General features: G+C 38.0%; 1 long non-coding RNA gene across 2 annotated transcripts; it reads right to left on the bottom strand.

Annotated features, from left to right (window-relative positions):
- Window positions 1–688: 688 nt before the first annotated feature.
- Window positions 689–17275, bottom strand: LOC124162771. 2 transcript variants are annotated; one of them, XR_006865672.1, is made up of 3 exons: window positions 17001–17275; window positions 15836–15973; window positions 689–1120 (listed from the first exon to the last, which is right to left on the bottom strand). It is a non-coding gene; the product is annotated as an uncharacterized LOC124162771 (long non-coding RNA). The 2 variants fall into 2 exon arrangements; XR_006865673.1 differs by lacking the exon at window positions 17001–17275 and adding an exon at window positions 16559–16643.
- Between the last annotated feature and the right edge of the window lie 8757 nt (window positions 17276–26032).

The following is a 26032-nucleotide window of genomic DNA, read 5'->3' as shown; positions in this document are numbered from 1 at the left end:
GATACATTTGTTCATTTGCAACAACATCTCGCATTCTTTAAATAACTTTTATCAAAATGCGGCTGATTCCACATTCAAGTCTCCTGTTGATACGTAAGTATGAGTCATCATGTGCGTTTAACAGAGGATAGTGTAATTACTTCCAATGTTGTGTTTAAAGAGGTCCTCTGACCTCAATTTGTACATGAACATTCCAATTAAATTCGTACAATAGACCCTGCCTTTTTTTCTACATTTTAAAATTAGAAACGCGCCTATCCCTCTGTGGACCTGCATTGAAAAGAGCGGGGGAAGCCCGCTGAGAGCGGGCGCAGCACGTTCGTATAAAATATTAATACACCAAGGATAGACAATTCATTTCGATAGTAACAATGCATAAAATTGAGAATATATATACAACAAGAATAGGGCGAATCTACTGAATACATACATGAATAGATAAGCAAATAAATTGATAAATAAATAGTCTTTCACTTTCCACCACCTCAGGGAGAGATCGCACGTGACGGTCATCGTCACGGGGGAGGGGAATCACTGGGTGAATCAACACTGTCATTGGTACTGTAGCATCCAGCAGCCATTGCTACGCGTGAGCCGGCACGTAGGCATGCTAGTCCAAAGTGCAAGTCTACGAGATGACCCGCTCGTGATTGGCGGATGTCGGTCCAGGGGTAGATAAGAGGGTTTTTTGGACCTTCCCTCGGGGAAGATTAAAAGGGTATGCCTAGGTTGGCTCGGGGCTGAGTTGTGGCGTGGCGACTCGCTGGGGTGGTCACACGGCCAGGAGGCTGGGGTCATACTTGTTCATTCGTAAAGGGAATAAAGTCACTGCTTTTTTTATTCAGAGTGACTCCTTTTATTTCCGGCACCAGATCCTTCCATTCGAGAGACGTTCGTACTGTCGCTAATATCTCGTTCGAAGACGAGCGGGATACGACAGTACTTCTATGTCCTGATGGTAAAGGTGGCCGTGATCACTGATGAATCGTGGTGGGGAGAAGATGTTCCTTTTCGTTGTCCTTGGAGATTCCGGCTTTCATTGGAAGCATGATGTCTGTAGAGAGCCATGGGTTGCGTTCTTTTATCCTCACGGTGGCGTTGCCCTGCGTGGCGGTTTAATCTGTGGAGGAGAGGCTCGATATTAGTAATGCTATAAACGTGCTTTCCTTTGATACGAGTGTGCAAGATGAAGATCTGACGTAAGATAAGCCTCTCGAATGAGGCGTATTTTCCTATGAATTGTGGTACGGCGCGCATTCTACAACGGGGGAGGACGCAATTGAAATTTCTTTAGTCAAAGTCAATGTTGCGAAAGCAAATAATTTCTTCAGAGCCATCAAAAGTTACTTCATCAAATGATCTACACGTACATAATACCCTGAGAGCCGCCGCAATGGTGTTTGGCAGGGGGTGAGCATACACCAACATACAGTATGTAATACGCTAGATTTTCGTTATCACTGAAAAAAGGCCATTTAGATGTCTCAAAATTGCGCAGGATATAACTGAATTTAATTCCTCATTACTATGCGAAATTGTGCAAACGTACGAACGAAATAGGACTGAGGCTATTTTGCCATCTTTCACGTCCATGCATTCTCCCAAGCGTTCTAGCAATTAACCACTTTACACGACGTAATAGGGTATTTACCTTCATCAAAGGAAACAAAAGACATTGATAGTGATTCGTTACCAACCATTAGTGAATTCATAATACACAAATTATTTGGTTTTAGAATTCCCAGTTTAGACGAATGGCAATGGTCAATTTTATCTTCATTTGAAAAAGGACAGATTGGCGCCAACGCGATGCCACTCCACGTTACGTCACTGGGACCCAGATGCTATACGAGTAGTCGGGAGTTTTACATTGTCTGAGATTATCAATGCATGCATGAGGCACATAACACAGGGAAACATCTCTTAATAATCACCTATTAAAATTGTCCATGGTCGGAAAGTTTCCTTCTTTTGATAGGGTATTAATAATCCTTATTTATGCCAAGCGCTACCTGCTAGGCACTCTGCTACCAGCTAGCAGGTTGCATCGTAGCGGCGATCATAGCCTCGCACCAAGGTGGCTTCACACCCTGGCAGCTGGAACCAAAATGGCGTCGTTCGGGCTTTTCCCAGCGTTCATACTTAGCCGTCGCGTTTTCGCATGCAAGAAAATTTTCACTTTTCATTTAATCGCCAAAAATAGATATCGTCATATAAAAATCTAAAAGCGTGATCTTTCGATTTCGGCAATAGGAAAAAAATAGGAAGCCACCCTATTTTGACCGCCTTCGTACACACGCCAGATTGTGCAATCATATGCCCCGTGTAAAGCGTCCTTAACACATGTACATTAGGGCGGATCGGAAAAATCGATTTTTTTCAAATTTATCTGGCCCAATGAAAAAGAGTTGTGGGACCGATCAAAAATAAGGCCTGAAAAATTTGAGACCTCTAGGTGAACCCCTGACCCTCGCTCAAATGCAATTTAGAGGGGGGAAGGTCGAAATTCGAAAAATATAGTATTTTATGGTCATTTTCTTTAGATTTTGCCGAGTTACTGTCCTTCAGAACAAAAATTTCATGCATTTTGACGCATCTGCCACCGTTTAGCCACAAAATACCTAATTTGAGTCCGTGTCCGCGAAGAAAATATTCCAACGCTCACGCAGCGTCGCGGATACAAGAGCCTCAGGCCATGGCCAACTTTAATATTGTATGTATGTATTAAACATGTATTAAAGTTGGCCATGCTCAGGCCGATCCCCTCCCCTCCCCGCTCGCTTCTACCCTTCCCACGCCTCCAATACAGCAAAATTCATCCCGCGTATGCTGCTAGGAGGTCGTTTATCTTTGATAATATAAATCGGAAGATGGTAGAAGGTAATAAAGGAAGCTTAGGGACAAGTCAAAGACAACAAGGGACAAGTCCTAAAGAAACCCGACAACTGAGGAAAAAAAAGAGAATCGTCGGAGAGCTTTGAGTCGACATCGTCAATTCTTGTATGGGAAAATAGTATCAAAAATTTTCTTCCTCAATTCATCCGAAGAAAATTAAACTGAAGAGAAATCATCCGATTTTTATCTCTACGTTCCTCATCAAATAAAAATTCAGGACTAAACTCAAACTGGAACTTCTGCGTGGAAAATTCGTCTGCCAAATGTGATAGAGGTATGTGCAAGAACCAAGAAACAGCAATGGTCGTCCCCGCAACTTTAGCTGACGCAAAAATCATAACTTCGTGAGAAACATCCAAGGTAGTTTGCAAGAATTACTTACGTAGACAGAAAAAGATGCTAATTATTGTGAATACGAAAAGAGAGGCATCAAATGGTGTCATCAAAGGGCTACATTTTTATGGAGTGAAAGACTATACTTATGTCTGATGAAAAAAAGCAAGAGCACTTATCAATCCAAGTCTAGAGGGGAATGTGTGATGTTAGTTGAAGAAGCATTTGGGTTTGCCTCCCCCGTCGGAGGATTAGCAAAAGTTATAAAATCTGCGATTCTCGATTCCTTTCCGAGTGAAAATTAGATACACAAAAATAAAAAGGATTTGAATGCGATGGTGAATACCGCCCAAAAAGGAGGCATCATCCCTATGCTACAAGCATAATTCCAACATCCCTTGCTATGTGAGTAAACTCTTCTCGGGATTCCCACCGCGTTAATTTTTCCATAATGGCAAACGTTTCAAGCTCCGACTCGGGGCTCATCATCAGGGATAAATTTCGTTGAATTCCGAGAAGGGTTTACCCACATCATTCGCCGGGAAAGCATCAAATCATATTTCATCCCTTACAGAGGTATATTTGCTAATTGCACTAAGTTGACTTAGATTTGCGACACAAAAATTGGGAGGGCAATCTCAGGACCGAATTTGCGTTGTTGCAAGTATGCGTTTGGCGGCCGATCCGAGATTTTTTAAAGTGCTGGATTTTAATATCAACTTTAAGGACTACTCGCTGATGACATAATGGACAGAGACCACAGTACCTCCGGCTACATCTGACATTAGTGCTGTGGATTTTCAAAAATCTATTGATGAACTTTCAAATTTGAACTTAAATATTTCTTTTTATTATAGATACGTACGCTAAGCTACGCTGGGATTGATAACTGCTTAGCAGTTATTTTTCTCGATCTTTAGCTGTTGCTGGTAATCGACGTTGTGGCGGTGTTTTTGAGAATCAGACGATACTGAAACATTAAATATTTAGACTAACGAAGTAAGACGCACTTGGTGTGAATTTTGGTGCATTTGGCGCGTGGGAGAAGCTTGCGGGGAGGGGCGCGAGCGGCTTTCGCCCAAAATCCATTTAATCACATCTGTCGGACAAAGCCGAAATTGGAGCGCATATCCGATGAAAAGCAGCAGCAGCTATTTGTGTTTACAGGGATCCCATTCTGTATTTTGGCAGGGTGGAATAATATTATGGCATTATAAACTTTAATTTTTCTTAATTTAGTAAGTCTATGATTAGTAGCATCATAAACGATTGCAGTTTGAGTATGAAGAATTGAAATTAGAAACTCAATTCAATTATCAAAAACGAAAAAACATCAGTCCCATGGCTTGCTTTTACTGACTATGGAGAAAATTTTATTTTGCGGTGACGGACAAAAAATGTTTTTTTCGTTTTCAATTGAGATAATATGAATTCAATTTTGGTTGGTTCCGAGTTAGAAAAAAATCACAAAAAATAACGTATTAGCAAGTATGTCAAAGTGCTACATCTCCAAATTTTGTTGACAAAACTTCTGGTCTTGATTCATCGCTTCAAAAGCCAATTGGAGAAAAAGAAATCAAAGCTAATCCAGGCTGCTCACTCAGCGGATAGAACTATAGAAGTACGTTAAGTACCTCTGTGATAGCAATCAAAGTTAATAGCATTCACATCCAAATACAGCGGTATGAAATCTATTTGACCGAATTTTAGGTGATCTATTTTGACAGATTTCGCTCGTATTTTTCACTAGGTATGTTACTAGGTGGGTGTCAATAAGTGTCAATCCTGGGTATGGGAAAAGCAAATCATCATGTCGCATGAGTAGGTTTTCAAAATGCAACAGAATATCTGAATAATAACAAGCAGCCTGCATTCTTGAATTCAAAGCCGTATCTCGATGTCTATGATGGTACTTTGTTAATCGGATACAATTTACGACTACCATGTTATCTACTTTTAAGTATACCGGGACTAGCCACGGTAATGACATTTACGGGAGTCATCCGGAATGCACAAATTGTGCGAAAAATCCGCAGCAAAAAATCATTCGCGTTGACCACTTGAAGGTTTAAGTTAAATGAAAGTAAGACCCAAGAGCTGTACTTTAGTTTAAGAAATACACCTGATGATATTGGTATGACTCACATTAAATTTTTAGGAGTATTAATAGATAGTAAACTCTCCTGGGAGTATCACATTGAGTTCTTGACTGGAAAACTCGTTTAGTGCCTAAATATCTCCAGCTTTATTAAGTGTTCCATTAAATTTTATTATCACGCTCCTTTTTTCTAACAGAGAAATAATCCCACCGTTATAAATTTCCTCTTTCTTTTCATCCGTAGATATCTTTGGCAACCAAGTTGGAGTTATTTTTTTAATTAAACAGTTAAAAAATCATGTCTCAGATCATTATGTTCGGACTGCTTATTTTGCATTCTTTCAAAGTATAATTACCTACGGAATTGTACTCTGGGGTAACTGTAGTCGCATTAATGATATCCTACTATTGCAGAAGAAAGTAATTCGCATAATGCTGAATGCTGGTAAATTAGCTCACTGTAAGCCATTGTTCATCAAACTTAAAATACTGACAGTTGTTAACTTATATATTTACTCCATTTTATTACACACAAAGAATAATTTACCTCATCTACTTCAGAGACAAAATATTCACTGTCACAACACAAGGAACAGAAACAAATTAAATTTACCATACTACAGGTTATCCACATCATTTAACAACTACAAGAGCATAGGGATAAGAATATACAATAAGTTACCTGGTAGTATAGTAGATATACCTGCAGTTAATTTCAAAAATAAATTGGTGGAATGGCTTGTTGCAAGACCATTTTATTCCTTGCAGGGATGTTTTGAATCAAAAATATATTGATTGCTTGCAACTTGCAATTTGTAAAAGAAATTGTATCTTGTATGATATTATTGTCTAAAATTTTATGAGGTTACAACGAATACTGTTTTAATGTCATTAATATGATAATTGTATTTAATATTCGTATATGTATATGTTTGACGTTGTCAATTGCCTAAATTGGCTTAACGACAATAAAATTATTATTATTATCATGAGAGCAGCTATTCCTTGCAACGGCTTCATAGAAAATCATAACTGAGAAGGATGATCTTTCTGATGATGTGGGGATATTCCGTTGCTCAAAGAATTTCAGACGCAATACAGAGAAACACTATGAAAATGCATTACTAAGATTGGAGACATTTCATGAGGAAATGGTATTTTGTAGCAACAAGCCACATACCGGTGGCGGCGACTGTAAACATAGAGCTGTATCAAGTTCTGTTCATTTGGTCCCTGGGAAACTTGATTCCAGGTTCAGGCATCGCGGGATTCAATGGCGACGGAAAGGTGGGTAATGCAATGTTATAAGCGCCTAATTGGAAATGCTTAGTGCCTAAATATCTCCAGCATTATTAAGTGTTCCATTAAATTTAATTATCACGCTCCTTTTTTCTAACAGAGAAATAATCCCACCATTATAAATTTCCTCTTTCTTTTCATCCGTAGATATCTTTGACAACCAAGTTGGACTATCCATCCATTGAATTCTTTGTTGTCGGTTGATGACGCTTACTCACTTTTTTGTGTTTAATGAATACTCATGTTTAATTTATAGTTATTATAAACATGGAGTCTCTAATTTCTACCTCTAAATGTATGAATGTGAGAGTTGGAGGAGCGGGTGGCAACAATCCGTGACATTCGACGTTTATAATGACAGAATATTGTGGCATCCTTATCTTTTATTGCCTAAATCGAAAGATAATTACTCATGAAGTACGTATTTCACGCTTTTAGAGTTTTAAATGACGATATCTATTTTTCGCGATTAAATGAAAAGGGAAAATTTTCTTGCACGTGAAAATGCGACGGCTAAGTATGAATGCTGGGAAAAGCCCGTGTACATCATTCTGGTTCCGGCTGCATCTGTGTGAGGCCACGTTGGTGCAAGGCTATGAGCGCCGCTATGATGCATGCTTCTAGCAGGTAGCAGAGTACCCTGAAATCAGGTAGTGCTTGCTTAAATAAGGATTATTACTTAATACCCTATCAAACGAAGGAATCTTTCCGACCATAGGAAATTTTAATATGTGATTATTAAGGAATGATTCCCTGAGTTCTGTGCCTCATGCATGCATTGGTAATCTCAGACGATGTAAAACTGCTGACTACTCGTATAATATCTTGGTCCCTGTGACGTCACGTGGAGTGGCATTGTACGGTCGCCAATATGGCCTTTTTCAAATGAGGATAAAAATTGACTATTAACATTCGTATAAACTGGGATTACTACCAAATAATTTGTATATTATGAATACACTAATGGTGGGTAAGGAATCGCAATCAATGCCTTTCGTTTTCTTTGATGAAGGAAATTACCATATTGATTATTCTTATTCACCGAAACCGATAGAGAGGCATAATAAAGGACTACGGAGGCTTAGAAGGAGCACAAGAGATTCAATAGCAATCAATTGACCCATTGGTTTCGAAGTTATCAGAGATTTACGTTGTTTACAACAAAACCATCAATTTTAATGGTATGGACAATTTGTTTTTGCAAACTGTGAAAACAAAATCTGTGTTTCTTACGTCAAAATTGCAAGCTATTGGCACGAAAATTACGGGAATACAGCAAAATACACACAAAAACGGGTACTTTTTTTAAATTAAGTAAAGGAAATGCTGTGGAGCTGAAGATTTTTTAAGTTAGTTAAAACGATTTTAGCACGTGATTAATTTTTTTAAAGATCAAAATGATGTAAATTATCATAATAAAATGATATATTTTGTTAATTTTTAAGTTGACTCTAGTAAAAGATCCAACGTTGAAATATATTCTCTTTCGCATGGTTTCTGTTGCACTGAAATTAATTGATTATTTTAGACTATAGAGCTCCTCGAAGTCGGGTGTCTTGCTTTACTTTACAGACCGCAGATAATGATGCTTGACGGCAAACACTTGATAAACAAACAATCTCGAAATGTTCTGTAATGCATCAGTGCAACGGTCAAAAATGCATGATGTTCGCACAAGCTGGTGGTGGAGTTTCCATGCGTTTCGCCCTCCAGTTGCCCGAGCTAGACTGACCTTGCGGTTGACGCAGGACGGTTAGTTATGGTCGGCCGACTGATTCCATAGGCTCGCGCGCCGCGTAAACGAACGCCATTCAACTCCTGGAAGCGATACTATGCCCAGATATTAGTCATGGAACCTCTGAGCCCCGCGGTTGCGCGATTGTTATTGCAGCACAGTCCCTGAGAAAGTTCACCTGCACCTCGATTATGTGAATGTTACAGCGACGACGGCGATAGATGCATGACCATCACACGTTCTCCTATCACGTTCCGCTGTACCATGCGATCATGTAAGCCACCGTCATCGCGCGTATCATATTGGTACGAGCGCGCGAGGTTGGTATCATTGAGAAATCTGAAGAACCAATGAAATCCTTCGACACATTTCTGTCCGAGAATGCGTCTTTTGCGGAGTCTTTGAAACAACAATAACAAACAACGAAAACATTAAATGGAGGCATTTCAAGGCTAAGTACTTCGCTTCGTCAATAGGTAATATTATGATAAAGTACTCGTATTATGGAAAAGTTACGGGGGAAAGTGTAGCATTACTTTTCAATGTATGAGATGCTGCAGTCATTATATTTGCTATATCGTAGATTATGGTCGAAAAGTCGTGACCTTGGATTGAAACTAATTGATGTTGAAATGATAATGGAAGTGTAATCGCGCAAGCGATTTGAATGTAAGTACTTAATAGTTGATTTATTATATTTAAAAAATCGAAAAGGAGTTTAACGATGTTGATATATGGGAGACTAACGTTCTTGGCAAATGTTGACAATTAAACTTCGATATAAAGTAATTGACGTTTAAACGACGGATGCACTTCAATTAGCAGTACTTTCCAATTTGCTGTGTGAAAATTAAGCTGCTCAATGGAATTCAGCACCATGCGCATATAACAATAAAACAACGTGGACAACTAATAAAGTCAAGACAGCACTCCAGTAGAAATAAATAAGAATTTCATTGGCTTTTACTCGATTATAGGGAATTTTTAAATTAAACAAACAATAATTTATTGCAAATATATGCATTTAGTGCTCGTTTTGCATATGCTTTTCACCATCGGTTTCGCTCGTGAAAGCCGATGACGTTCGCAGCGTGATAAAGAGTGCGATCACGGTTTCATAATCGTCGTTGGAATCGCGTTGCCCCTGGCAACGACATCGCTCTCACCCTTCTCACAGTTACATAATCAGGGTGCAGTTAGTACATGGCCTCAGTTCACGACTTTTTAATGCCTCAAAAATGACAAAAAAACGACCGGTCGAACGGGGATTTTACGTCTTGTCTACCGCACGTGTTTTCCTGAGTTCTAGGCATAGAGTTACATTACTAGAGAGCGTAGAGTATTTATGGTTCTAAGAAAGGGAAGGAATTGAGGGGGGGGGAGGGGAATGAAGTGTTTTTTACGAAGAGAGAGGGTGAAGGGAGGATGAAGAGAGCGGTCAGTGCGGTCTGCGCAGTTTAATAGTAGGGAGGTATTTTCAACCGCAACGCAGATTTCGTATCGTCGTATTAATGGGAGAACACAGAAATTGATTTAATTATTTCAAAAATTAAATTAAAATTTAATTTTAATTTAAAACTTAATTTAAATAAAAAGTAATTAAATTAAATAATTTAATTAAATTTTTAATAAATTTTTCAAATAGTTAAATTCTCTCTAATATCTTCAACGACTGTAGCTATAAATAGAAAAATCGCGTACCCTGCCTTGCCTTATTTTTATTCAACAACGGGAGGAGGGGATGGTGAATCCGGATTGAGGGAAAGGTCAGAGGGGGGTTAAGGGTGGTGGGGCAAAGCATAAAAGTATAAGAGCGAGTAGGGGAGCAGAGAGAAGGGGAGGCAGTGATGAGGTTTTGGGGGAGAGGGAGGATTAGCTAGGAAAAAGACTGATTTAAAAACAGTCGACAAGAATTAGGAATATTTAAATTCGGTTATGCCATTTAAAATTGTAAAGTTAAGTGCATAAATAAGTAAGTAAAAATAAGAAAGCAGTTAGTAATTTAAAAAATTTCTAAAACAACAAGAGTTTCACTTTTGTCAAATTTACGTAAAAATTTAATTTTGAAATTACATTTCTATGAAAAGTTTAGATAAATGTGATTTGAAGTCTCAATCTTGCCACTAAATATTCCCATGTACCTAACATTGCTATTTTAAATGGCTTGTTTAAAAGTTCCCAATTCCATTCCACTGTTTTAAAATCTGATTGTTTCCTTCCTAATCCTCTCTGTTCCCCCCTTTAGCCTCATCACCACCTGACCATATCTCTGCTCCCCTTTATCCGCTGTCAGTAATATAGTGCCTTGAAATGTATGTGATCTATCTGTTTATCTTGAAAATGACGCTAAGCCGTTGAAATTAGAGAACAGCGTTAAATTATTTGTGGAACAGGGCTTTTTTTTACTTAGCTGTACCATGAACATAACTATGTTCCAGCACATAACGCCAAAATCAATTGATTTGATTCGTATCGTCGTGTCATGGAGAGAAATCAGCTGATTAGGCTGCCGCTCCGTCAAAATGCGGGGCTTGAGGGAAAGAGGTTCCCACAGTCAGTTTTAAAAGGTGTTCCATATACACGTAAAAAGCGGCTTCTGCCGTGGCTTCAATTCGGCCTCAGGTAATGTCTGTGCAGCAGTGGAAGCAGGGGGACTTTACGCGATTTTTCTATGGGTTGATTAACTCCTGACGTCATGTGCTCCTTCTAAAAGTCCGCAGTCCTTACATTATGCCTCTCTATCGGTTTCCGTGAATAAGAATAAGCAATTCTGTCATTAGAAAAGGCATATGTCACGGATTGTTGCCACTCGCTTCTCCAACTTTCAAATTCCTATAGTTAGAGGTAAAAATTAGAGACTCCATGTTTAGCAAAACTATACATTTAACATGAATATTTAATCAGCATTAAAAACGTGTATAAATCACCCCTACACGAAGACTTAAGGATTACTATTATTATTAAAGGGAGAAGAAAATGATATTTTTAATTGACATAATTATCGAAGGCGAAAGGGGAAATTACGCCACAGCACATGTACAAGATTGGTTCGACTCGGCTTCTGCTCCGCATTTGGAGGCTCGGGGCTGCACCGGCTCCGTGATACAGAGGCAGCTGCCTAGAACTTGGGCAAACTCTTCTCGAGATTCCCACCGGGTTGAATTCTCCATATTAGCCAACGTTTCGAGTCCCGAGTCGGAGCTGTAAACTTTGTCTCATATGGTTAAAGTAACCCGATGGGAATCCCGAGAAGATTTTACCCACATTATTCGCCGGGAAAACATCAAATCATATTCCCATAACTTGATGATTCTGTATAACTTTTGTTTTTTTTTCTACCGGGTTTTTTCTTACTACAGAAAACTTATTTCAGAGAGTATTATTTGTTCTTCAAGACTTTCAGTGCGGGTGTAATTTTTGAGTTCATATTCAACGGCTTATCTAATATTTCGCTAATTTCATTTTTAAAAGACTGATTATCGTACCATCATGACATATAATCATATTTCTGCGAAAAAAAACATGAAAAAATTTCTACAGTCACGCGCCGTAGCTTTTATTATATTATTTATATTTATATATTCGTCAAGAACAACTACTGCCTTAGGTGGGCTGGGGGTTCACATGATGACGACGGGCCAAAAAGAGAACACTACTCAGCGGTGACAGGTGCGACTACTTAAGAAGTAATCCGCATGGAAAGCGTTAATAAAACTGACGTTCGAAAAGGTTTCCACGTAAAGGAGACCCCATTGTGTCTTGTAGACGTTACGTTCATAGTGTTACTTGGGTAGCATTGAAAATGGTTTTCAAAAACTGTATCCTAGAGATGAGGTCCGAGTGATCAATTTATTCCCATTATATGTATTTGCAACACATAATCTTTCATCACGAGGAATAGCGCGGAAATGGAATGATTTTGATAGATTGTCATCTCGAATAAAAATTTCGGTTAACACCCCTAGTACTATCTTATTTCCCCGTGAAATAGGGTAGTTTCCTTCATCAAAGAAAACGAAAGGCATTGATTGCGATTCGTTACCCACCATTAGTGTATTCATAATATAAAAATTATTTAGGTTTAGAAATACCGGTTTAGACGAATGGCAATGGTCAATTTTATCCTCATTTGAAAAATGTCAGATTGGCGCCCATGCGATTCCACTCCACGTGACGTCACATGGACCTAGTTTCTATACGATTAGATAGGAGTTTTACATCGTATGAGATTACCAATGCGTGCATGAGGCACAGAGCTCAGGGAAACGTCTCTTAATAATCACCTATTAAAACTGGCCAAGGTCGGAAAGTTTTCTTCGTTTGATGAGGTATTAATAATCCTTATTTAAGCCAAGCGCTACCCCCCAGCAGGGTACTCTGCTATCTGCTAGCAGCCTGCGTCGTATCAGCGCTCACAGCTTCGCCCCAAGGTCACCTCACTTGCGGCAGCGGGAACCAGAACGACGTCACAAGGAGCTTTACCCAGCATTCATACTTAGCCGTCGCGTTTTTGCGTGCATGAAAATGTTCACTTTTCATTTAATCGCGAAAAATAGATATCTTTATTTAAAAATCTAAAAGCGTGAAATACGTACTCCAGGAGTAATAATCTGTCAATTTTGCCAATAAAAAATAAAAGGAAACTACCCTATTCGTATCGCTTTGCCTCTTTTGCAAAGCCGTTTAAATTCGCGGTGAGTAAAATTCGCTGATTGTAAAATTTTCTATTTTGTAATATCCATGTCTCTTGAATTAGCATTCGCCGAATCTTTCCTGTTTAAAATAAATGTGCCGAGGTTCTGCCCAAGTGCAGTGCACAGTCCCCGTGGTACGTCTCGTGGGGGACATCTATGCTCCAGCCGATGGCGAAATATGGCGATCTTTATAATATTATAATTATGGATTTATGACTCCCCACCTCACCTTACGCTTCTAATTTTCAGTCGAATCTATCGTATACCATGGTGAGAATTGGTCTTTTATCCCTCGCTTCATAATGAATCAGGCAATGCCCTCGAAGCGAAGAATGCCCATACGAATCCACCGTGAGTAATAACTAGAATTTGCGCGTGCGGTAGACAAGGCGCATCACTGCCTTTTAACCGGTCGTACATTTGCTATTTTTTAGGGACTAAAAATTTGTGGGGTCATGTACTGACTGGTTGAGGTGATCGTGGCTTTAGGCCTTCGGCATGACTCAATTTTCATTTGAGGGTGGAGAAATTTCCGATCTCTGCGAAGCCACTCAGAATATAGTTCAGTTGCTGGAGAGCCGTGTGATGAGAATGCCGAATTTTTCCGAATGGCGTGCCTTTTCCGTCTTGTGAAGTAATGATTCCATTTTTCTATAAATTTAAGGAAGTGATTTATGCATCTAAAAAACGTTTACTGTTCGTTGCGCATGGTGAACAAGTGCATTGGTCTAAGTGGAGTGGGATAAAATCGGAATTTGGAAATCACCGAGTCAGCCCATGGCATAGTGATAATCGTGTTCGTTGGTGTGTGCGTGTGTGGAAGCACATGTGGTGATTGTATTACATTGTGTTTAGCTTTTTGTGATACAATGAGAGTTACAGAAGAGGAATAACACATCAAACGATACTCGGACCTTAGGATTAAACTTCATTCCTGTTGAAAGAGTCGAGGCTACAAATCCAAGAAAGAAAACAAGTAACAATGATTTTAACTTTTTTAAACTACTTATTAACTTTATCTAATAATATCCCCATGAAATTCGGATCACTCCCTTTCGTAAACCAGTTAAAATTCGTGGTGAGTGGCAGCTGAATGGAGAATCCTATATTTGATAGTATTATTGCCACCTTCATTTGAAATTGTCACTCAGAATATAGTTCAATTGTTGGATAACCGTGTGAAGGGAGTGTTGATTTTGTTTCTCAGTGGTGTGCCTATTCCGCTGTGTGAAGTAATTATTCCAAATTTTCCAATGATACGTAAAATTTCAACGTAAATTACACTCCACGCATGTGAGCAAATTATTATGTCGGAAAATTTATAGTTATTAAATTTGAAAATATTTATCGCTCTTAGTATAGTTAGAATTCTCTACCTTTAAGGTGCAGCATTAGTACAGTCTCCGAGACAAAAATCTTACCACCCACGAGCCGAAATATTTCTCTCGAGAATGAACGCCGAATTGGCGACGACGCTAAAACAACCTTTCGACATCGCAGAACAACAAACCCTCGTGAGTTTGAAGGGAGGGTCAATTGTTCGGACTCGAGCGCACCCAATCACAAAAATCACTCTGCTACTCAAATTCCCTTCCTCGATAACTAATCACTCCATTTCGGCCTCACCGAAGAAAAGTCACTCCCTCCCAACTCAAGTGGGTTTGTTGTGCTCCCACGAGGAGGCGTGGTTCATCTTATGGTCTTATGGTTATCAAGTAAAATAGTTGTATCTACCAAAGAAAAACAATCGTAATGAACTAAAATCTTCTGATATTCATTTCAGGATTAATGCGCGATTTGTTCTGTGATTGAAAGATTAAGTCGTTTATTGTTCTGATCCACCATTAATCATGTGATGAATTTATTTTTGAACAAGGCTTTGGCATTACTGTACAGTTACGTACGTCGAAAATTCGGATTCATATTTAGCGCAAAACAAGTCGAGGTGAATATAACTTACTTACATCAACATAATGTTATGTCTGTTTGAAACCCTTCGGGATAAATTTATGGAAATTGATGCCTGTTTTGTACGCGCGCATGGACATTTCGTGTACAGATTAGCTGACATCCGTAAACACCTATATTGTAACCTAATTAAAGGTCAGACCCACACTCAAAGAAATAATAAATTAGGTATCTACTATTCGAAGTGGTTAGAGTAAGTGTGAGGAATGAGTTTGGAGGTGGGGGCTCAAACGGTTCCTCAAAAATGTGATTAAAACTGAAGGTCGTGGAAGTAAGCAAATCGGTCCGATAGTCGCTTGTTGCCTCCAATGAATTTAATTTAAATTTCGATCTTTTTCTTCCATAATACACTAGAGGCGCGCAATTGTCATAATCTGAGACCAATATTGAGATTCCAACTTTAGTATTAATATGATAAATGGCGAAGGTTAGCAAGGAAAACACTCGTAGTCACAAGTAGAATTTTTTCGAAGATAAATTCCCTCCCAAAGATGGAGTTCTACAAATGCACGTTCGTATAAAACTACTCTTTAACCCCGTCCTCACATCCACTGATCTATCCAGCGGTCCAGACGAATTTTAGGATCATCACCCAACAACGTGGATATCACTTAGGATGGCGTGGAGGGGCGTTAGTGAGAAAAAGTAGGCTTATTGAAATAAAAATGAAAGGTTACGGGGGTAGGAGGGAAGTCATCTGTTTAGGAATATTTAATCGTCAGGTTCATGATGGTGAGCCAGGGAGGGAGTTGGCACCCCTATATAGATTGCAATATCACTTGCATGTAAATGAAAATTAATTTTTTCACTTACGATTATTCCGGTGTATTTCTGCTCCGCAAACATGCACGTAACAGGTGCCCACACCAGATTTTCTTCTCACTTCATAGGCGTGACAGCTGTCCCGACGAACACCAGGATCAATTGGCAGCACAACTCGTAGTTCAGCAACTGCAAAATTGCACAGAAGAGAACGACGTTAGAAATATTACTGAAAGTCGGGACAGTTAATAATCATCATAAATGAATGCTAAGTATTATCTTTATCTGCAGCACTTCTTGGGAATGTATAGATAAAATGATTAAATGAACCAAAGGAACCAGAAAATGCATATAATTTACCACAGTTTTTGTATGCTAATTAAATATTGATGAGAAACAGGAATGTAACTTGAGGAATTGAAAAATTTAAATTTTATGGGACTGAAAATTGAAAAACAATGCCGATAATACATTAAAATCCACGCGATAAGTTTAGGGAATATTAATCATGGGTACCAATTGAAAAGACGGTACTAAGTGCACGACTGAAAATTTGGGTTACGGCGCAGAAGTTTAATTGAGTGGGCTCACAAAAAATATAACCAACGCCATCGCTCAATCAATTCCTCAAACCAAGTGATGGTTTATATACACGCAAATATTGAAATGATAACTGAAAGGAGAATAGTATTGATAGCTGCGTGAAACGGTTTTCCTAATTTCCGATCTAAGATGACGGCACTTAATAGATAGGACTTGTACTTCAACACTCACGTAATCACGATAACTCCATTGGATTTTGACTCCGCGCGCACGTCGGTGCCCAATCTTCCCCTTCACTCCGTAACAATCAGTAAATCACATTCTCTGTAAACGGTAAAGCAGGTACAGTGCTAGGCCACAGGATCATTGTCAAAACCCACGGTAATGAAGAAGGTTGCTGATAAACGCACGTAAAAGCCATGCACATAGAAGTTTTTATTGCACTCCTGAGAATTTATCGGAGAATACCAAAGTTCGAAGGAATATCAGTTCTTACCTTTTATCACATCTTAAGGAGCTATTTAGAGTTTACTTAATATTGGAATAGTATCATTTTATATACAAAATTTACCTTTTCTTTCTATTTTGATGGCAATTTGTCGAAAACCGGCGCACTAAGTGATGGAATGAAAATTATAATGGCAATAAAACTACACAACAATTTTGTACTCACTCGCTTAATCACCATCGATCACGTGAATTTCGTCCAAATAAGCCGCTCTTTGCGCCAGGATATCTTCTAACTGACGCTTCACTTGCACACAATTTTCACTCCTTTTTAATTTCTCCTGCGTGGTATGTATGCAATAAACAGTCACGTCGCTGCATCCGTGTATCCGTTGGGCGTCACATCGATGTAAATGGAGTAACTGACAGTGGTCAGTAGGGGTGGACACTGTTACGCTAAGAGTGCGGAAGTAGTTTGAAATGGCACGTGAGAATGAGTCATTGTCTGTCAAAGGCTAAAAAGATCGTTAATATAGGGTGGGGGAGGAAATATACCGCGAAAGTTAGTGGGTGTGGAGGTCAACAATGGAATATAGTGGGACATCATTGAATAGGGCATTGAGACCGTCGGAGACTCAAAAGCGGCCAGTTACCGACACTGGCGAACTTATTGGGAAAGAGGTGAACGACGTCACAAGAAAAAAAAAGACAATCAATTTTCGCTATAGGCGAACAGCATGTGTCGTAGCAATTTTTACTCTATATAAAAATTATATTTCGGAAAAATTAACTATTTTACACGAATCGATATAAAGTATAATCTTTTAATATTTAATTCAAATTAATCCTTTTCATTCATATATTATAACAATCCATTTTATAGTTTTTTTACGAAAATATATCGCAATTTTTCGTGACGTCACAATCGTTATCCAATCAGGTAACTATTCTTTGGCGCTATTCATTCTGAAGCGCTTCGATTCTTCAGTTTGATGTTAGCCGGCTTGGAGTGAGGAGGTAAGTAAGCAAGTCATGCTTAAGTTATCGGTTGCTCGTTTCATATATGTGTTATTACTGTTTCATGTTATAGTTTATGATATAATTATATATGCTGCAATTATACCGATAATTATTTGTGATTACACTGCTTTATTTCGCCTACGATAATTTTTTACCGTTTGCAAAGTACGACGAGGCTTGAAGTAAGTACTTTTGTAATGCTTAGCCGGTGATTTCAGTGCTTTAATTGTTCCTGCCAATACGTGAATAGTGAGAATATTTTCCATCGCGTCCATTGTTATAGCTGACTATTCATTTTCACGGGTTCGACTGCTGTTGTGAGACGCGATACGTCTGAATTGTTCATCATTAAGTGCGATGCCTCGTAATGTAGGTTCGGTAATGTTGCTTTTGTAGTTGCGGTAGTGGTAGATTGTCCATTGATCTTATCGTGATCATTTTGTCACTTAGGTGGATTCTGATTAATTTTACCTGATTTGTGTGTTTGTGGATCGCTGACGAAGTGCATTACCTAAGGTCATTCGTGTGTGCTACTTGGTTGATTTCTTAAGGATTTTGAGAACGCCAAAAATATAATGATTTGTCTCCCATCGTTGGCTAAAAACTACTGTGATCGAGTTTTCACTTAATCGTAGCTCTTGCCGCATGAAAATTGTGGACGATATATCGGTGGCTTGTCATCAAATTGATTGAGTTATGTAGGACTGCCCCATTTGACTGTAGACTGCCTTGCATTGATGTTATCGGTCTCATAGTCTTTTACGGAGCCTCCGGGACTCAGTTCTTAATATTTCGTGTTCTGAGTTGAAATAGACGCCTTTTCTTGGTGTACTCAGAAAGTGGTTGTCATCCCTCAAATTTATCGCAATTATTCGGGAGTTTCCTCCGAATACAGCCAATAACTTTCAGTTTTCGCCGTTAATTTTCTCTCCTTGGCAGTTGAAATACATGACCTGAGCAATCAATAAGTAAAGACGATTGAATAAGTTAGTGGATTTACTATCATTTCTCGCAAATTTAATTTCTCGTTGAAAGTTTTCCGTCTCTTTGGTAGCCTAATTTTGCTGCGATAATAAAATATAATTCAGATTTTATTTATTTCGTACTCCCGATTCGTGCATGATAACAGCGCTTTGTTAATATGTGTCTTTTTTCTTATTTTTTTCAGAAAATCGAGCCGTGTGAAAGTAGTGGTGTGCTATTTTACAAGTGATATTTCTTGGAATTCTTCTGCATCGTGAGGAGTGAAAGGTAAGCAATTTACTTCTTTCAACATTTTATTATGTTATATGCCAAAAAGTTGCCATTGGTATGCTAATATTCAGTGTTTACTAGAAATAGAAGGATTTTTTTTCAAATGACGGCATGATATACTTAAGCGCAATAACACACAATTTTATTTTTGTTTGGCTTCTTCCTCCGTGATTTCTTAAAAACTTTCAAATACCAGATAAGATACGAGGTGATTTTTGGGTTCAGGTTTTTTTTAAGCTGTTCTCGAGATAGAGTTGACGGATTCTTGTACTTATGCTCTCATTCATAGTTTACTTGTTTGGCTAAACGTATCATTAGACCTCTTACAATTAGTGGTGTCTAAAATATTACCTACACTTCGTTATGAATATTAGCGTCTTCTGAATACACTTGACAATTTATCTTCTCATTACATTGACACTTGGTGTATAGTTGACCTGATTCAGTACGCAGCTGTTATTTTTTTAGGCAGTAGATTGGTTCTTATGTAATATTAACACGTTTACGTCTCATTATTATTTTCTATAGAATCTCCTACTGTTATTCGATAGTGTTTTAACTTGATAAAATAATCTTCTATCGTAGAAATTTTCTGAAAATCTATTCTCCTTCACTTCTTTGCAACGGCAGCAGCTTTTGATAAATTCTTGCGCTGGTATCTAAATTTGGTAAAACGTGCGGCAAAGGCACCTTACTTAATCGTTCACTTCTTCCAAACGCATTTAGTAATGAAGCCAGTTAAGGATTCTGAGCAATTACGGAATCCTTGCTATAGATACTAGCGTGTAACGCTTAAATAACCTAACCTGCTGTTTTTTTACCCTCAGGGACACATATCACCGTCCCTTTATTGTTTTCCAACGTTATTTATGTGGGAATTTTTACGTCGCACTTTTCTATTGGAGTACTTGCCTCCGCAATAAGAAAAGAAAACAAAATTTTATGAACCATGCGGTTGAAAATACGATCAGATAATTGTAACATGGCTGCTTACTCATGAATTCTGCTTGCTGAATTTAGCGGAAGAGTGACGTTTATCATTGGAGTAGTTGACATTAATTCTAGTCTTTCGCAAATTTTTGAATGTTCCGAAGACTGTTTTCCTAAGGTCCTTCCTCTTTTAAAAGCTGCCCTCTCTTCTGCGGTCATGACTTCAACAATCTCTATCTTCGGCCATCCTTTTCATGTCGTTGTTGGAGGTGAATCCCATTTCCATCGCCAAAACTTAAATGCATCAATGTCTTGGTCGTCCTTTCTTTATTTTCCAAAGAAAATTTCCTTTTATGAGATTCCGTTTAAAGTTGTGTTGCTTGGGTAACTTTCCGATGACCTCAAGTTTCTTGTTTTCAATTTTTCCATTTGTTTTTTATCTACATGGACTTCATTTGATGCGCGCTCAATTAGAATTGGGTCGACAGAGTTCTTATACTCCTCCTTTTAACTTCATGTCTGCTTTCCTCAAGTTTGGTCACTTTCTTCCTTAGTGTCCATGTCTCACGTCCATGTGTCAGCACACACTATTCAATAAGTTTCAGCAATTTCTGCATAGGCTCAATACTTACACAGTTATTTACTGCGAGCCCTCTTAAATTTAATGGTTTTGCTCAGCTAACGCTATACTTTTTTGACCTCAGAATATAATTTTTTATTATCCTACACTGCATCTCTCTCTGTAAATTGAATGCTGAATAATGATGTTTTTTGGAAATTTCAAAAGTTCTGAAGGAATATTCTCAACGTTGATTTAAACGGGGCTTTTCACAAACTCATGGAATTCCATTACTAATGACAAATAATATCCTACTATTCAATAATCGAATAGCCTTATTCGTTCGCTACTTCACGCTTTTCGCGTAACCTATGGTTTGATTATCAAGAGTCGAAGTGGGGAAGTGCTAGCAAAAACGAATGCTTCTAAATTTAAATTATCTTTCTCAAACTTAAAACTGATAAATTCCACACGGAGTGTAAAAACAATTCATTCATTCTATGAAACAATATTTGATTGAGGGCAAAAGACGTAATGGCCCTCTTAGCATGATAACAATAAATATTTCTTGCTGTGTGACTGCGGTGTGCGATGGCCTTGGAAGCAATATGGTGAGCAACACATCGCTTACTGCTCTTCCATTGGAGGATCCCATAATTTAAAAAAACTTCAAAAACCTCGAACTTTAGGACAGATTATTGAACCCGTTGTTTTTATATTTTCTCATCATTACAAAGCGTCAGTTATTCCGCTTTCTTCATATTTGCATTTTTACGAAGTTCTCAATCTTACCCAAAACATTGACTGTTCATACAAGGAATATGTGAAAATTGACCTCCGTTGAGTGTCTTCGAAGAACGCTAATAACTGTGTAGCATTTCTACGAAATGAAATAACAATTTGTATTAATTATTCATGTAAAAATAAGGGAGTTAATAAGAGTGGAGGACTACAGTAAATTTTCGATTATCTTCATCAGGCCATCATTCCTGAGATGTGGCAAATTAAAGTTCTTCTGATGGTTTATGAACTTCTCTTTGCTTCTGCTCTTATTACCCCTTACTTATTACTTATTGAAGCGAACCTATTTAGTTTCATTAGTTTTCGTCAGCACCACTTTACGAATCCTTTGACTCATGACTTTTCTGCCGCTTTCGTTGTCCATGCTTAACTCTCATTAAGAAACAAACTCCATACGTAGCATGTGAAAACTTATTTCCTTGCGATTAAGCTTGCATTATTAACTATGCGTAGATTATTCTTTGCGCAGAATACCTCCTTTCCTTAAGTTATTGTACTGACTGTTTCTTGTTTGTCTTCGTCCTTCGCTTCTTTCTCTGATTTCCTGGGTAGTAAATTTCTTTCTCATCTTAAAGCTTTTGTTTTATTGGATAAACATTTTTCCAAGGCTCCTCTCTTTTGACGCTAATCTTTGAGATTTTTTTGTGGATGTTCGGCTGCGTATTACCCTTTTCATTTTTATCAGGGTCTTCTCTTCTATGTGTCCTTCTCCGTCAGCAAATCGCTAATTCATGCTAATTCTTTCGTCACCGATGTCTTCTTCTGTAGCCTTCTCTATGATTTATTTGACTGTTTTCTCCATTTCTAATGAAAGATTTCGGGAAAAGGTTCACAACCTGTGTCGTTCCTTTCGCTATTTATGCTCTGCACGGTTTGGTTCATATTTCATCACGGATACTAGGCCTTTAAATGGACTGGGGAATTCTTCGATCATTGTACGAAAAAAAAAACATTTCTTTGAGAACTATGATAATTAAATTCAAATTCACCATGTCAAAAATCCTCTCCAAGCCGACAAATGTTATGAACGTTGGTTTTTTCTTTCATTCTTTTTTTTATGGCCAGTCTAATTAACAACATTGCTCCTCGTGGGGCCTTATAAATTCTGAATCCGACTTGGTCCAGTTCTAGGAGTTATTCCGTTCTTCGTTATATTCTCCAGTAAATTAGTCTCTTCGCTATCTTTGACGAATATTTCATTTATTTCATTATTTTGATCTTCACACTAAGTAATCTGCTCCCTTATTTTTTTTTGGACTAGGAATAATGATGTTCTCCTCGATGTCACTTTGTATATATCCTGATGTGTATATTTTGCATATGCTATACAGAGCTAGTTTAAAGTCTAATTTTTTGGATTTTCAATTAACTCTGTAGGCATATCGTCCATTTATGAAGTATTATTCTTTCTCAGGTCTTACATTACTGCATCAAATTCCTATCATAAGGTGCTAGCTCTCATTTCATTCTTTTCTGTATCGCATTCCTCTTCGATCATTTTTTTCTTCCTTTGTATCACTCTTTCAGGTATTCTTTCCATCTCAAAGTTCGCTATTCTATTTCAATCAGCACACATTCGTTCGTGCAACTTACAGACTTATATTTTACCATAAAATGATTCCTAAAACTCTGTAGGCAGCTCCCACTTTTTTGGGGAGGTTATTTTCAATGTCATCGCATAGTTTCTTCATCCACTTTATCTAGGTTTATCTAGCTTTCCTCGGTTTTCGACAAATTTCGTTCATTAGTCTCATGGAGTAGTCCTTTCGTTTTCACAGTCTTGAGTTTTCTTCCGTCTCCTATTAAGTCCAAGACTTCATCTGTGGACCATGAATTTTCTCGACTACATTTCATCTCCTCAGAACCTAGATTTTCTTCTTCCTTTTGTTCTTTTTCAAAGCTGTCATAAAAATCGATGGATTTTCATCCTCATTCCCTTATGATCACGGTCGCCTTCTACGCTACGTTAACTGTTGTAGACCTTCTTCTTAGTTTTAAACTTTTGCTTCACGAAGGTGTACAATGCATGAAATCTTGTTTCTGAACTAAATATTGTATAGGTATTTTCGAAGAATATGTTCTTTGCATACGATTCTTAAACGGTGGGTTGGCGACCACTTACTTGTGTTCTGAGCAGAATTTTAGGAGCATTTCTCCTCATTTATATCGTTTTATTGACCCGTAATTTCCCCTTAATCTTACATTTTCCTACAATTCCAAATCCATAAAACAATAAGATTTTCTTACGTTCTAACCTGTTTGATTTCTCCCGCGATTTCATCGCTTACGTCTGCTACCACTTCATTTTCATTGTCTGACGTTGTTATTTAAACTTGTACCGCTACGATATCTAACGTTTTAGTCCCTATCCTGACCATTAATAGCTTTTTCTGCAGGAAGCTTTTAATATGCATTTTAGACATTCCGGTCAGAGAGATGGTTCTTCGCTCAATTTATATTTAAGACTTTAATATACACATTCGATATCAATTTAATGTGCTTGGTTCCAGTCTCAATCCCATTTTCTTTTTAATTTTCCCGAATCATATGACGTATCTCGGAATTCGGGTTTTCATAATAATTAAGGAATACCCACCACGCCTTCTTAAAAAATAAATTTTCAACGTAAACTCATGAATGGATTTTGGATAATATTTAAACATTCTCATCTTTCTTCCGTACGGCTCCCCATTGCAAACTCATACAGATGACTTTTAATATACTAGTGGATGAATTAATGGATTGCTTCAGACCTCGGTTTTACAGCAAAAAGCTTCAATTAAATACTACCAAACGGCACCATTTATTGTTAATTCCATCATTAATAAATCAGGTTAAGGTGCGTTTGGTGGGGACATGGAGCAGGTAGTCCGAAGATGGGCGTGGTACACCCTCCGTTGGGTCTCTAATCCCGAACCCTTTCCTCGACGCGTTAGCCCTCGCTGCCCCATCTCTTGGACCCTCACAGCGGGGGGCCTTACTCCCGAAAACCGACCGCTATGACTGCAATTTGAAAATCATTCAATCAATCCAATAATCAAAAAATGATTGCTTGCATCGTACTCCCGTTAATCGTGCGATCAAGTACGTCTTTGAAGCGTGTTTCTGCGATGAAAAATAACGATTTTGTTAACTTACCTAAACACGTGGCTGCGGACCACTGGAAAATGGCAACAGCGCTTTGGAATGGGCAAAAGTAGCGGGTTGTTTGAATGAGTTACGAGCATGATTTGGCCATCTGCTACCGCTCATTTGCACGCCAAGGCTTTAGTTAATTTTACTACAGTTCCTCATAGTCGCCAATAGATAACCTGCGTCGAGATAAAGGGTCAATTATTCCATAAGGCGGATACTGAAGGGTTAAAGCAGTCGAACTACTTCGAAAAGTCGAAAAATACCCTAGAGGTGGCTAGGCTGTGTGAGTTTTAGACGGTGACTGCGAGTCCCTTTACGTGTTTTATTATTACGTAAAATACACCTACCAGGGGTAACATCAACCTTGTCCCCTTACTTGATCGAGTCGATTGGGCGCTTGAATTCATCAAGCGGGTAATTAGGGGGGGTGGAAACATAGTTGTGTCACATATTTTCGAGTCATGTGCCCATAAGTGGTTTAATATTCAAAAATTTCCCCGCCGTTTTTTGAAAGGATAAGGAACTAAATTTTTCACTGTTAGAAATATTTGTTATTTTCAATGTGATTTTATTTGACGGATAATTGATTCTTTGATCCATTAAGTTAACCATTGACACATAATCGGAATAAGGTTTTAAAAATTTCAAGAGAGTGTTGATTATGTGGTTATTTTTCAACTGTTAAAGTCCATAAGCATTGTGATAAGCCACTCTTGAAAATACAACGCAGATTCTTTAGATAAATATATAAAGATATTCCACTTGCAAAACGAATGTCCATAATGCAGTTTGTAAAATACTGAATTGTAACGATTCCTCTAATTTCTTTGGTCTTAAAAAATAGTTATTCTCAAGATATTGCAATTTGCAAAAAAGATTTGGCATATTTGCTATCATAATCGTATCGAATTATCAAGTATACTGACACGTGCATTGAAAATACGCAATCCGATTGATTTACCTTCCAATCTTTGATCATCAACACTAAAATTCCTGGTCGACTATGTACGTGCATGCAAAATCCTATGTTATAACGATTCGATATATTTTAAGAAAAAGCATATTCGATATGCATCAATCGTGAGACTACATGCAAAACATATTACCTTTGGGAATTGTGAGGAATACCAAGATGTACCAAGTACCAAATTTAATTGGTCCAACGGATACACTATTCAACTTGTGCCAATGTTATGAATTTGTTATAATAATCGAATCCATTCTTCGATTATACTGGCATTTGTATTGTTGAATCCGCAATGCTATTCATTTAACTTACAGTCTATGGCTATCTTCCACATAATTATATTGGTCAACTATGTCCTTGGATGTAAAATCCTATATGTTATAGCAATACGATATATTTTAAGAAAAAGTAGATTCGATTAATACCGAACGTGAGACTATACACAAAATATGCTTCATTTGGGCATTGTGAGGAATACCAAGATGTACCCATTTGCCAAATTTCATTGGTCCAACGTATAAACTAATCAAGTTTTGCAAATTTGCGTATTTGATAGAATAATCGAATCGATCCTGCGATTACACTGCCATCT

This window comes from Ischnura elegans, chromosome 7, assembly GCF_921293095.1.
Source record: "Ischnura elegans chromosome 7, ioIscEleg1.1, whole genome shotgun sequence".
In the NCBI taxonomy this organism is placed as follows: Eukaryota; Metazoa; Arthropoda; class Insecta; order Odonata; family Coenagrionidae; genus Ischnura; species Ischnura elegans.
This window is presented reverse-complemented; position numbering and strand designations above follow the sequence as displayed.